The sequence below is a fragment of the Schistocerca gregaria genome, chromosome 4, assembly GCF_023897955.1.
Source record: "Schistocerca gregaria isolate iqSchGreg1 chromosome 4, iqSchGreg1.2, whole genome shotgun sequence".
Classification (NCBI taxonomy): Eukaryota; Metazoa; Arthropoda; class Insecta; order Orthoptera; family Acrididae; genus Schistocerca; species Schistocerca gregaria.
Window position 1 is genome coordinate 198,980,109 of NC_064923.1, and position 15,112 is coordinate 198,995,220.

The 15,112-nt window shown below is 48.0% G+C and overlaps 1 pseudogene; it reads right to left on the reverse strand.

Annotated features, from left to right (window-relative positions):
* LOC126267653 (uncharacterized) overlaps positions 1-15,112 on the reverse strand; it is a 52,094-nt pseudogene that overhangs the window by 17,937 nt on the left and 19,045 nt on the right.

The window sequence follows — 15,112 nt, forward strand, 5'->3', positions numbered from 1 at the left end:
ATAGATTGCTCTGGACGCCCAAATTTTGTAGTTGAAATAGTGGAATGTCTCCATCAAGCGTTCCTTCATAGCCCAAGGAAATCTACACGCACTGCAAGCACTATATTTTTATGTAACACTCTTACTATGTGTAATACAATACCGGAAGAAGCTTATATATTCATTATGTATTTTGTCTAGGAAGCTGATTGGGCTGACGTGCGTTTGTGAGCCACAAGATGAGTCTGAAACTGTGGTACCCGCCACTGGAATCTCTCGAGTGGCCCACGGAATGGCTGCGCCTCTATCCAGTCCTTGTCGCGCAGGCGCCGGCATTCGGCGTCGGCGGCGGCGACGTCGGCATCGGCCAGCGTCCAGTTGTGCAGACGCATCAGCACCGTCGTGTCCTCCTGGCGGCGTAGCCCAGCCTGCAGCGCCTTCTGCCGGCCATACCGTCAAACTCTCAGCACTGCGTCCTGCGCATGCGTATTTACTTGCTGCTACTATTCAGGGTAACTGTTACGTCCATCAAACATTTGATACACCGGGGCGTAAATAAATGGATAAAAAGTAACGTGAGAAATGATACAGTACATCAAAGACTAACTCATTATGCTCATAAATTAAGGATAATTGCAGAATGTGGTGCCACACAACGTGACAGTACACAAAACTGGTGCTAATAGCATAGGCACATGGGGAACACACACGACACAGTTCAGTAAGTCCACGGTATTGGTTATAAATTGAGAAAACCGTCCCGAAACACAAGGCTACAAAACGCCACTCCTTCCTGCCCATGTACCCCGACATCAGTATGGAATATAACCACCATGCAGACGTAAACAGGCCGCACAACGGGTTGGCATACTCTGGATCAGGTGGTCGAGCAGCTGCTGGGGTGTAGCCTCCCATTCTTGCACCAGTGCCTGTCGGAGCTCCTGAAGTGTCGTAGGGCTTTGAAGACGTGCAGTGATACGTCGACCGAGAGCATTTCGGACGTGCTCGATGGGTTTTACGTCTGGAGAATAGCCAGGCCACCCCATTCGCCTGATATCTTCTGTTTCAAGGTACTCCTCCACGATGGCAGCTCGGTGGGGCCGTACGTTATCATCCATCAGGAAGGAAGGTGGGACCCACTGCACCCATTAAAATGCGGACATACTGCTGCAAAATGACGTCCCGATACACCTGACCTGTTACAGTTCCTCTGTCAAAGACATGCAGGGGTGTACGTGCACCAGTCATAATCCCACCCCACACCATCAAACCACGACTTCCAAACAGGTCCCTTTCAAGGACTTTAAGGCGTTGGTATCTGGTTTCTGGTTCACGCCAGATGACAACCCGGTGAGAATCACTGTTCAGACTATACCTGGACACATTCGTGAACATAACCTGGGACCACTGTTCCAATGACCATGTGCTGCATTCTTGACACCAGGCTTTACAAGCTCTCCTGTGACCAGGGTCAGTGGAATGCACCTTGCAGGTCTCCGGGCGAATAAACCATGTCTGTTCAGTCGTCTGTAGACTGTGTGTCTGGAGACAACTGTTCCAGTGGCTGCGGTAAGGTCCCGAGCAAGGGTGCCTGCAGTACTCCGTGGCCGTCTGTCGGCACTGTTGGTGAGATATCGGTCTTCTTGTGGTGTTGTACACTGTGAACGTCCAGTACTGTAGCGCCTGGACACGTTCCCTCTCTGCTGGAATCGTTGCCATAATTTTGAGATCACACTTTGTGGCACACGGAGGACCCGTGATACGACCGTGTTTGAGGGTTGTTGGTGTTGTTTTTGGGGGAGGAGACCAGACAGCGAGGTCATCGGTCTCATCGGATTAGGGAAGGAAGAAGAAGGAAGTCTTCCGTGACCTTGCAAATGAACCATCCCGGCATTGGCCTGGAGCGATTTAGGGAAATCACGGAAAACCTAAATCAGGATGGCTGGACGCGGGATTGAACCGTCGTCCTCCCGAATGCGAATCCAGTGTGCTAGCCACTGCGCCACCTCGCTCGGTGCTACCGTGTTTGACCAGCCTCCAGTCGCCCCAGTATTCTACCCCTCATAACGTCATCAATATGTGTTCTTTGAGCCATTTTCAACACACAGTCACCATTAGCACGTCTGACAACGTCTGTACACTTACTCGCTGCACCAACACACCTCTGCGTATGTGGACTGCTGTCAGCGCGACCGTGCGAGGACGTCAGGTCAAATGCACCGCCTGGTCAAACTCCGAGGTGATTTAAACCCGCAAACCGCCCACCAGAGTGTTGTTTCACCATATATCAGGATTATCCTTAATTTATGAGCTTGAGTGCATATATATATATATATGGGTGCCAGCAAGTTAGTTTGGAAATCTGTCGACAGGAGCAGCACCGACCGAAGTTGCAGAAGAAAATGGCAGTTTACCAGGCAAAGACAGCGTTTTGTGCACTAGTCTTTGCTTACTGCCAATCACTAGTTAGTGTGCTAAGAGCTTTCCGTGTTACGTTTCTAAAGGCGCCACCACTTTATAACATCAAATTCGCGAAGGATGGTTGCTTGTGCGATTTCGGGCCATCTGGGCGAGTCAGAATCGACAGTGGACCGTGTGTGGTACGTGACGATGTAGAGACCTACATTGTCTTGTGTGTTTACATCAAGGGTAATATTTATGTTCCACCTCTACCGCACAACCTCCAAGACTTGTGATTCGCCATTGCAGCTGCTTTTCTTACCATCACTGTTGGTACTCTGGGTGGAGTATAGCAGATTTGGACTACCAGTTAGATGTGTGCTGTATGACGAAAGGTGGACTCGTAGAAAATTTATAAAATGTTGTTGTAGGCCATTTATTTGTACCGATTTTTTGAAATATTTCATGTTTCTTTATGACTACCTTGTACATTAGAGTGGAGGATAATAGCCTGATAATTTGGTCAGAGTAGGGCAGCGGACATCGAATCGATAATTTTTTTCCATATACTCACAAGAAGCAAACGCAGTATTGTGGAGCTACTAACGTAAACGCCACCCATACAGAGAAAGGTCACACAAGACTGCCCAGTAAGTGCACATGTTAAAAGCGAGTTTATCAGTGTTTTTTTCGACTAAGCTGGAAATGTGTTATGGCATGGTTCTTGTGCTCCAGTGTCCTTGAGTCACTGTGTCCTGTACCACACCAAAGTCACCATGAACAAGTACCCAAGCAACTTCCTAGTCAACACTCACATTGCTTATTCAGCAGTGGGTTTCAGTCCTGTGGGTGTGAGAAGTTGGTATGCTCAACATTTCCCAAACTGAATGCTACCAGCAGTCAACACCCTTAGGGCTGTTGACAATCGCTGGAGAGAACTGGTCATCAGTGAACCCAAAACGGCTCATAGACCACAACGAAGAGCAAGGAGGATGCTGGAATTTTGTGAAGAGATTCTCCATTGTATCCTAGGTTCTCGGGTGTCCAGCCGGATCCGATCGTCGAAGTTCCACGATATTTCGGCGAATAACCGTTCCGCCATCATCAGGTGGTGCTGCTGGAATGCAGCAGTGTCCAGCCGGATCCGATCGTCGAAGTTCCACGATATTTCGGCGAACAACCGTTCCGCCATCATCAGATGGTGCTGCTGGAATGTAGCAGCACCACCTAATGATGGCGGAACGGTTATTCTCCGAAATATCGTGGAACTTCGACGATCGGATCCGGCTGGACACCTAAGAACCTTGGATACAGCACATTCGCCCGGAAAGACTCAGATCACAGATTCTCCGTTGTTTCCAAAGAATGGTTTTAACTACACTCCTGGAAATTGAAATAAGAACACCGTGAATTCATTGTCCCAGGAAGAGGAAACTTTATTGACACATTCCTGGGGTCAGATACATCACATGATCACACTGACAGAACCACAGGCACATAGACACAGGCAACAGAGCATGCACAATGTCGGCGCTAGTACAGTGTATATCCACCTTTCGCAGCAATGCAGGCTGCTATTCTCCCGTGGAGACGATCGTAGAGATGCTGGATGTAGTCCTGTGGAACGGCTTGCCATGCCATTTCCACCTGGCGCCTCAGTTGGACCAGCGTTCGTGCTGGACGTGCAGACCGCGTGAGACGACGCTTCATCCAGTCCCAAACATGCTCAATGGGGGACAGATCTGGAGACCTTGCTGGCCAGGGTAGTTGACTTACACCTTCTAGAGCACGTTGGGTGGCACAGGATACATGCGGACGTGCATTGTCCTGTTGGAACAGCAAGTTCCCTTGCCGGTCTCGGAATGGTAGAACGATGGGTTCGATGACGGTTTGGATGTACCGTGCACTATTCAGTGTCCCCTCGACGATCACCAGAGGTGTACGGCCAGTGTAGGAGATCGCTCCCCACACCATGATGCCGGGTGTTGGCCCTGTGTGCCTCGGTCGTATGCAGTCCTGATTGTGGCGCTCACCTGCACGGCGCCAAACACGCATACGACCATCATTGGCACCAAGGCAGAAGCGACTCTCATCGCTGAAGACGACACGTCTCCATTCGTCCCTCCATTCACGCCTGTCGCGACACCACTGGAGGCGGGCTGCACGATGTTGGGGCGTGAGCGGAAGACGGCCTAACGGTGTGCGGGACCGTAGCCCAGCTTCATGGAGACGGTTGCGAATGGTCCTCGCCGATACCCCAGGAGCAACAGTGTCCCTAATTTGCTGGGAAGTGGCGTTGCGGTCCCCTACGGGACTGCGTAGGATCCTACGGTCTTGGCGTGCATCCGTGCGTCGCTGCGGTCCGGTCCCAGGTCGACGGGCACGTGCACCTTCCGCCGACCACTGGCGACAACATCGATGTACTGTGGAGACCTCACGCCCCACGTGTTGAGCAATTCGGCGGTACGTCCATCCGGCCTCCCGCACGCCCACTATACGCCCTCGCTCAATGTCCGTCAACTGCACATACGGTTCACGTTCACGCTGTCGCAGCATGCTACCAGTGTTAAAGACTGCGATGGAGCTCCGTATGCCACGGCAAACTGGCTGACACTGACGGCGGCGGTGCACAAATGCTGCGCAGCTAGCGCCATTCGACGGCCAACACCGCGGTTCCTGGTGTGTCCGCTGTGGCGTGCGTGTTATCATTGCTTGTACAGCCCTCTCGCAGTGTCCGGAGCAAGTATGGTGGGTCTGACACACCGGGGTCAAAGTGTTCTTTTTTCCATTTCCAGGAGTGTAGCATCTCAGCAACAGCTCACGAACTCGATGTCACTTGTTGGACCACTAGTTTACATCATCATCATCATGCACAAAGGAGTCAAACATCGAAAACAGAGGATTGTCTATGGCACGCAAATTTTTGTGCTCGGATGGTTCAAATGGCTCTAAGCACTATGGGACTTAACATCTGAGGTCATCAATCCCCTAGACTTAGAATTACCTAAACCAAACCAAAGTAAGGACATCAAACACATCCATGCCCGAGGCAGTATTCGACCCTGCGACTGTAGCAGCAGCGCGGTTCCGGACTAAAGCGCCTAGAACCGCTCGGCCACTGTGGCTGGCCAAATTCTTGTGCCAGTGCCCCAATATTATGAACTTACCACACTTCATCCTAGTTACGGATGATACTATTTGTCTGAAATCGTCATCAGTGGGTGTATGAAAATACACTCCTGGAAATGGAAAAAAAAAAAAAAACACATTGACACCGGTGTGTCAGACCCACCATACTTGCTCCGGACACTGCGAGAGGGCTGTACAAGCAATGATAACACGCACGCCACAGCGGACACACCAGGAACCGCGGTGTTGGCCGTCGAATGGCGCTAGCTGCGCAGCATTTGTGCACCGCCGCCGTCAGTGTCAGCCAGTTTGCCGTGGCATACGGAGCTCCATAGCAGTCTTTAACACTGGTAGCATGCCGCGACAGCGTGGACGTGAACCGTATGTGCAGTTGACGGACTTTGAGCGAGGGCGTATAGTGGGCATGCGGGAGGCCGGGTGGACGTACCGCCGAATTGCTCAACACGTGGGGCGTGAGGTCTCCACAGTACATCGATGTTGTCGCCAGTGGTCGGCGGAAGGTGCACGTGCCCGTCGACCTGGGACCGGACCGCAGCGACGCACGGATGCACGCCAAGACCGTAGGATCCTACGCAGTGCCGTAGGGGACCGCAACGCCACTTCCCAGCAAATTAGGGACACTGTTGCTCCTGGGGTATCGGCGAGGACCATTCGCAACCGTCTCCATGAAGCTGGGCTACGGTCCTGCACACCGTTAGGCCGTCTTCCGCTCACGCCCCAACATCGTGCAGCTCGCCTCCAGTGGTGTCGCGACAGGCGTGAATGGAGGGACGAATGGAGACGTGTCGTCTTCAGAGATGAGAGTCGCTTCTGCCTTGGTGCCAATGATGGTCGTATGCGTGTTTGGCGCCGTGCAGGTGAGCGCCACAATCAGGACTGCATACGACCGAGGCACACAGGGCCAACACCCGGCATCATGGTGTGGGGAGCGATCTCCTACACTGGCCGTACACCTCTGGTGATCGTCGAGGGGACACTGAATAGTGCACGGTACATCCAAACCGTCATCGAACCCATCGTTCTACCATTCCGAGACCGGCAAGGGAACTTGCTGTTCCAACAGGACAATGCACGTCCGCATGTATCCCGTGCCACCCAACGTGCTCTAGAAGGTGTAAGTCAACTACCCTGGCCAGCAAGATCTCCAGATCTGTCCCCCATTGAGCATGTTTGGGACTGGATGAAGCGTCGTCTCACGCGGTCTGCACGTCGAGCACGAACGCTGGTCCAACTGAGGCGCCAGGTGGAAATGGCATGGCAAGCCGTTCCACAGGACTACATCCAGCATCTCTACGATCGTCTCCATGGGAGAATAGCAGCCTGCATTGCTGCGAAAGGTGGATATACACTGTACTAGTGCCGACATTGTGCATGCTCTGTTGCCTGTGTCTATGTGCCTGTGGTTCTGTCAGTGTGATCATGTGATGTATCTGACCCTAGGAATGTGTGAATAAAGTTTCCCCTTCCTGGGACAATGAATTCACGGTGTTCTTATTTCAATTTCCAGGAGCGTACATTCCATTCAAGAACATCGTCAACAGGAAAGGTTTTCACTGGATGTCTGAGCAGAAGACGTGATCGAACCTTCTGTTTCTACACTGAATCTACTCAGTTGCTTACAAGTTTTGCTAGTAGAACTGCCCGTACTGTTGGGATACGTTCCTCCCCGCATGTGCCGCTGCACTCCACTCTGGCAGTCGGGGCCAGCCGACATTTGAGAGAAGTCTTCGAAAACAGATTGGGTGAGCGCGGTGGTTGCAATATTAAGCTTTTCTGACCGACCGATGTAGTACCACTGGGGTTTTTGTGTGGGTCATATAAAATAGTGCACCACTGTGCAGGACAACGTAATGTGACGTCCAGCATCTTTACAGTCGCAGTCCCCGTGAAGTCGTCGTCTCACCCTACCGAGATACTTGGGTTTTGGCCCATGGCCTATAAGAAAATGGCTCCTCCCCCTCGAGTACAGAATGCACTTCATCCGGAGTGTTTTGGTCACACTGGGAAAGAATTAACTACGGTCGCAGGTTAGAATCCTGCCTCGGCCATGGGTGTGTGTGATGTCTTTAGGTTAGTTAGGTTTAAGTAGTTCTAGGGGACTGATGACCTCAGAAGTAAAGTCCCATAGTGCTCAGAGCTATTTGAACCATTTTTGACCAATATCTTCGTCGTTCTTCCTGCATCTCCTCTTCGTGATAAATATTGCGCTCCATTCTCTCTAATGTAACAACGTTGCAAGGGGCACATTCCTAAAGTTATGAAAAGAGCTTCCACAGAATGGACTCTGTATGCACCTGTAAATCTGAGCAAGCAGTGCAGCAAGCTGTACTGTTTAAGATTTACCAGAGAAGGGGTACAGATGTCCTCTGTTGGAGGTTGGTGAGCAACGTAAGTCCGAAGAAGCAGTACTAATTCTGTATTTACTTGTCAACCTTTTATAATAGTAGACTTGCACCCACGTCAGCCAGCCACTGGTGCCAGGTGTCGAACCTATGGACCACAATACACGATATATAGAGGAAATGTACCCAGCAGTGAGTACATCTGGCTCATCACAGGGGCAAGGTGGTTTTGCGACTTGTACAACCGCAGGTGACCGGCAGTGCTTTCTCTGCCGTGGGCCGAGGCAGCTCGAGATGGTCTGCCGACAGCTGAGGCTGGCTGGCGGAAGCCCTGACGCTTGGCAGTGGAGGCATCCAAGTACGAACCACGGAACTGCATCCAGCTAACGGTGTCTGGCGCTGGCAGACACCCAGTGGCTGGGAGGGTCTTAGCTGGAAACCTCTGTCGGCATATTGGCTGAGTGGTGCTGGACTCACATTATATAGCGGACGCCGACTCAATGACTCGCTGATTCGATGCCCAGCTTGGTCAAATGGCCAGTGTGTACATGTACCAGAGTAGGTTTTGAAACCTAGTAGTCAAGGAAGGCAGGTTTCTGTTACGATTGTGGACGGGGCCGTAATCAGTTACTATTGGTTCACTTTTACAATTACACACATTTATTTTAAAACGATAATTCCAGGCTCAGCAATAAATAAAGATATCACACGCTATTAATGAAAGAATAAACAACTGCGTAATTAATAGTGCTTTCAGTGCGTTACAATGTACTAAACGGGCATAAAATGCACACACAGCGAATAATGTTTTAAAAACAAGCCAGTGTGATCTCAATTAGAATTTTAAGGCAAATAACCACAGACACGGCTGAAGACCTTTAACGCCAAGAACTGCAATTACAAAAAAATTTAACAAACACACTGTAAAACAGCAATTCAATAGCAAAGGTTAATTTAAAAGACTGATCACCAAACGGGTGTGACAAAATGATGGTAAACTTGGTAGCACAACCATTTAAACCTGCTGTAACGCCAAGACTTGCAATTACATAAAAAAAATTAAAAACATAGAGTAAAGCAGCAAATACAACAGCAAAGGTTAATTTAAAAGGACAAGCGACTGATCACCAAACAGGTGAAACAAAATGATGGTAAACTTGGTATCTCAATCATTTAAACCTGCTGTAACGCCAAGAAGGGCAATTATATAAAAAAATTTAGAAACATACAATAAAACAGCAAATACAATAATAAAACACAAGGGCCAGTCACAGACAGTGCACCACGAATCGACCTGTGAGTTTATCGACCTGTGAGTAGGTCTGGCAAAAAACACTTTCGCGAGGGATGAGATAGGCAACCAAGAGTTCCATTCACTTCACAAGATGGTAACTCGGATTAGTGGCAGTCTAATCAATGACTAATGATAATCTTGCTGAAGCTACCTGACGTCCAATAAACCAAATACAAAGACGTAAAAATACGCCAAAGCTGGAACCGGCGGTTTGGACTCCGCCCACAGAATACTGTAATTAGAGTGCCTGGAATGAGAAAGAAATCACTACCACCTGAATAGAAGAATCGCCAACCAACCTACAATCAAGAAAGCTGTCCAAACTACACGCCTCACTGGACAGCAGCGGCTAGGCGATGAAACTACACTGCCGCTACATACACTAACGCCCAAGACAGATAACTGGGACGATAGTGGCCGCGAGGAAGGGAAAAATACTGCTGGTTGAACTTAACAAATAGTAACAAGCTAAACGCAATAAATATTAATTAAAAGTCCAGGAAAACTAATGAGATCCGCCTTCCCTCAGCACTCCACTCGCTGCTCTTCACCTCGGTAACACTACGAGCAGCAACACCAACCCATGTCATTGGAGTATCTCAAGATCTCACAATGATGGAGGTTTTTCTACTTGAATTCGAATGCACTCAACTTAAAGCTTGCAGGATCCGGTTTACGACGAGGTCGTGCACCCTCGTGACCACAGCCCTTCCATCAAGCAGTCCAGGCGCGCCGCCAGCGGTCGCGGCGTATTTTCGCACTGTGCAGACCTGGGTCCTCCTGAGACCCAACCGAACTGCACACTGACACGACCCGGAAGAACAACAACGTCACCCCAAAGATAAGGCCACAGTTACTACATATTGATAACCGCCGCTGCTGTCACTAACGGACAGGCAACGCGTGCGAAACCAAGTGGCGCTAGTCAACACGAGAAGACAAACAACCGCAGCCATGTCAACTAAACGATACGGTGTGCCCTCAAACAGAGGACGAAAACCTACAAACAGCACCAACGCGAGCCGCAGCGCGGCTCAGGTTTATTGTTCAGTGGCCACTGAAGATATCAAGTCCGCTGCAACTGAAGTGTCCCTGGTTACGGTAACTTCGCTGGTCATCGTCAGGGGAGGTGCGCTGCGACTACTAAGCAGTGGTCTGAAGTAATGCTGCATCAGCATGTTGATGTAGGTAGTACTCTTTCAGCAATGAGCCCTTGCCTTTGGTTTGTGCCGTTACACTAGGCAACGAAGACGTTCCCACAACGTGTAACACAGTATTTCGGAGCTTGTAGAGAACAGGCTGTATATACTCATCATCAGTTCTACTCAGTGTCATTTACATGCCTGAAGTGTGATGTAATGACTAGTGAATATGGGACGTAGCTTTAAATAAGTGGATCACTACATCTACATTCACGTATACACGATGAAACAAAACGATAAGTTGAAACTTCAGGGGGTTATAGAGCGACCCGTCAGGAATAAATTGAGGATAGGAATCAATTTGCGTTAATGTCATCCGACGATGCTACAAAATGTCTAAGTACTGCTTACTCTTCTGGTAGGCCACGTATTCGGCAGTAAATATGAGCTTGTATGGCTCAAATGGCTCTGAGCACTAGGGGGTTTAACAGCTCAGGTCACCAGTCCCCTAGAACTTAGAACTACTTAAACCTAACTAACCTAAGGACATCACACACATCCATGCCCGAGGCAGGATTCGAACCTGCTACCGTAGCGGTCGCAAGGGTCCAGACTGAAGCGCCTAGGACCGCTCGTCCACACCGGTCGGCTGAGTTTCTATACTTAGGCCTCTGTCATTACGGGTCTTACTGCACTCTGCAACACCGTTGTGCACTTTCACATGGGCTGTACCAACAAGTCCCGTCAACGAAGGTTCAAATGGTTCAAATGGCTCTGAGCACTATGCAACTTAACATCTGTGGTCATCAGTCGCCTAGAACTTACAACTAATTAAACCTAACTAACCTAAAGACATCACACACATCCATGCCCGAGGCAGGATTCGAACCTGCGACCATAGCAGTCGCGCGGCTCCGGACTGAGCGCCTAGAACCGCGAGACCACCGCGGCCGGCCGTCAACGAAGACTAAAAAAAGATCAATCAGAATAAAAAATCGTATAATCGAAAATTTTTGCACAGTGCTAAGAAGGAGTGTCCTGAACAACATTTTAGAAATCCTGACGGGTCGGGTGTGTTTTCGTGGGTTTAGGTTTAAAGGACAGTTTTTTATTGTTTTTTTCTAATATATCGTAAACAGCGGCTCTGGTAAAAATGTTTCCCAGTACAAAATTAAACTAACCTAAATTTCATGCAAAAATGTCTCTTCGTGCTTTTTTTAGGACTAATAGTTTCTGAGATCAGGGGATGAAAAAATCCCAAATTATTAAGAATATTGTACCATCGGTATAAAATTAATGTTTGTCTTTAAATGCGATGGGTCAAACACAGGTATTTAATGTGCGTACCACTTCTAAGTGCAGTAGAGCGTTATTAAGGGATAAACTGTGTTCCGGGGGTGCAACAGGGTGGAGGTGGGACATGTCTTGGGTAGAAGCTAGAGGGATGGTAGGTCCCCGGATTCTGTTCATCCACCTTACTCCTTCATAGATCTACAAGCTGAAGGTCGCGTAAGTGATTCCCCCTCTATCTACACCCACTGCGTCACAAGAAGTAACTACAGGGTATTTCATAGAGTTATAGGGGCCCTCCACAGTTCGCCTTACGAATCACTGGTGACGCAGTGCACTGACATGCCTGAGGAGTGTTCATTTTGCACAAAATGTGTTAACACTGCATGGGATGCAGATATGGGATGCAGATATGGGTTACTAATCTCACTAACTCAGGCAATGCGTAAAGACAGAATCTATATAAGTGTCTACACACTGTTCTACACTGCTTGACGAGAAATTGATTCTTAGTCGTCCTGTACGGCAGCTGTAATGTTGTTCACGGACATGCTTTCATTGACAACGGATATTCCTGTCGGGTTTGAAACCGATTGTCATTCCGAAGTCGTGACACCTGTCTCCGCTTCCTCTTGATTATGATCTTTATAAGGCCTCTGTTCTGGCTCTGTGATACGTGACTGCGAGCCCTGTACCATTCGCAATGGCACGCTTAACGCACTCCGCGTTGATACACCAATAAACTGAGCAACTTCACTTACGGTGTGGTAGTGGGCACGTGCAAACTCGACAACTCCTGTGTGCATTCTGTTACATCTCAGCATCCATTTTATTGTGCTGAATCGATACGATCGACAGGTACTTACAAACCACTTTACTGCTACGGCTTACGTCAGTGCTGGAGCGTCATATGACTGCCAGGTACCAGTTCTACAACACTTACTGTGCTGCAAAGGGACCTGTGTGGTCTTTTAAAGATACGCTTAATATTTTGTCTGGCGAGCTTATAGCCTCGTAAGTAGTCACGACTAGTTTGTCTGTTGTAGATTCTGCCTTCTTTCAAACAGACTCTTAGAACCAGTGGAAAAATGCTCCTCTCGGAGAAAAAAAAAAGTACTTTCGTTCTTCTTTAAAGGAATACGACGGAAAAGTGGGGAACCAGCTGCCTTAATACTCATTCCGCCTTCCTCATTAACAATTTGGGCTTGCCAACATATTCACACATTTTTAATACAGTCTCTCTTTGTAGCTAAGCCTTCATACTCAGCATCTCCATCTCTCTGCCACTGTCTGTTTCAACACTGCTTCCTTTTTCTCACATTGACTTACAGTACATGGTATTGCCAGTGTCTCCTCTCTGACTTACACTGTCTCCTTTTCTCCTTTCTTCCCACTACCACTCTCTCTACCACACCTCGGCACCTCAAAAATTCTGCGAGGTCCAACACACCTTTTCGCCCTATATCCAAGTGTTCAAAATTCTATACGTCAGTAAAATTTGACAATTTATTTATGTACTTCGACACATTAATACATTTTGACACATACAATGAGCTGACAAAAGTCGTGGGATACCTACTAATATAGTGTTAGGCCTCCTTTTGCTCGTTGCAGTGCAGCAACTCGATGTGATATGGACTCAACAAGTCGTTGGAAGTCCTTGCAGAAAGTTTGAACCACGTTGCGTCTATAGCCGTCCATGATTACGAAAGTGTTGGCGGTGGAGGATTTTGCGCACGAACTGGCCTGTTGATTATGTGCCATAAATGTTCGATGGGATTCATGTCGGGTGATTTAGCGGCCAAACCATTCTCTCGAACTGTCCAAAATGTTCTTCAAACCAATCGCGAACAATTGTGGCCCGGTGATATGGCGAATTATCATCCATAAAAATTCCATCGTTGTTTGGGAACATGATGCCCATGAATGGCTGTAAATGGTCTCCAAGTAGCAGAACACCAGAGGACCATGGCCATTCCATGTAAACAGAGCCAACACCATTATGGAGCCACGACCAATTGCACAGTGGCTTGATGACAACTTGGGTCCGTGGCTTTATGGGGACTGCGCCGCACTCGAACCCTACCAACAGAAATCGGGACTCATGTGACCAGGTAATGGTTTTCCAGTCGTCTAGCGTCCAACAGAAGACATCACGAGCCCAGAAGAGGCGCTGCAGGCTTTGTCTATAGCCGCTGCAGGCTCTGTTTATAACTGTCCATGTAAACAGAGCCAATACCATTATGGAGCCACGACCAATTGCACAGTGACGACGTAGCCCATTAACGACAAATTTCGTCGCACTGCCCTAACGGATACGTTTGTCGTACGTCCCACATTGATTTCTGCTGTTATTTCACGCATGTTGCAAGTCTTTCAGCACTGACAACTCTACGCAAACACCGCTGCTCTCGGTCTTCAAGTGAAGACAGTGGGTGACTGTTTTGTCCGTGGTGAAAGGTAATGCCTGAAATGTGATATTCTGGGCACACTCTTCTCACTGCGGATCGCGGAATATTCAATTCCCTAACGATTTCCGAAATGGAATGTTCTACGCGCGTAGCTCCAGCTTCCACTCCATTTTGAAATTCTGTTAGTGCCCGTCGTGCAGCCATAATGACGTCGGAAACCTTTTCACTGAATCACCTTAATATAAATGTCAGCTCTTCCAATGCGCTGCCCTTTTATATCTTGTGTGGCCGTTACTACCTCTATCTGCATATGTGCATACAGTTATCCCATGACCTCTGTCACCTCAGTGTGTAAACAACAAATAAGTACGATAATACATATGCTTTACATTTTTTCTGGATACTTTGCTCATCGATCGCAATTAAAAGAAAACGCCTGGCTTATGATTTGTATCTTAAAAGAATATAAACTTTCTTAAAAGAATTTTACTGAATTTGTGGTCTTTCGGGTTTTACATAATTTTTGGGAGTCATTTTAAAATTTTGAAGCATATTAATACTCTTTTTACCCATTTTTTGTCACTGCAGTACTTCTCTGGCTTCTGTCTGTGTTGGCTTGAAGTGCCCATATTACAGAGAAAATGCGTCATAATGTTTTATTTATGAAATAATGGAGACTATAAACATATTTCAATGACTTCAGAGTCTTTGCAATGACGCTAAAATCCTTGCCATGTGTTCACTACGTCAGTTAAAACTATATTTACATCTCAGACGGGATATTACGCGCATATTTCAGAAGCATAAGTATGGTTTCTTTGAAGCTCTGGATCTCGGTAAGTGATGATGATGTCGAAAAAAGTACCAAGGTTTCACGAGAACATCATCTTAAGAACATCTGGTAATTCTACGATTTGCCATGAACAGAAATTACAGAAATGGCAATCCCCGCAATTGGGTCTTCTGGTAACCAAAAATAATGGTTTTTCGGACGTCTTTGGATAAAGGACATAGGTTTTAAAGAACTGGGAAATGGTGTTCCTAGAAGAATAACTAAAGAGCGTACAGTAAAAATCTGATCCATTTGGCATGCTTAGTTATTTA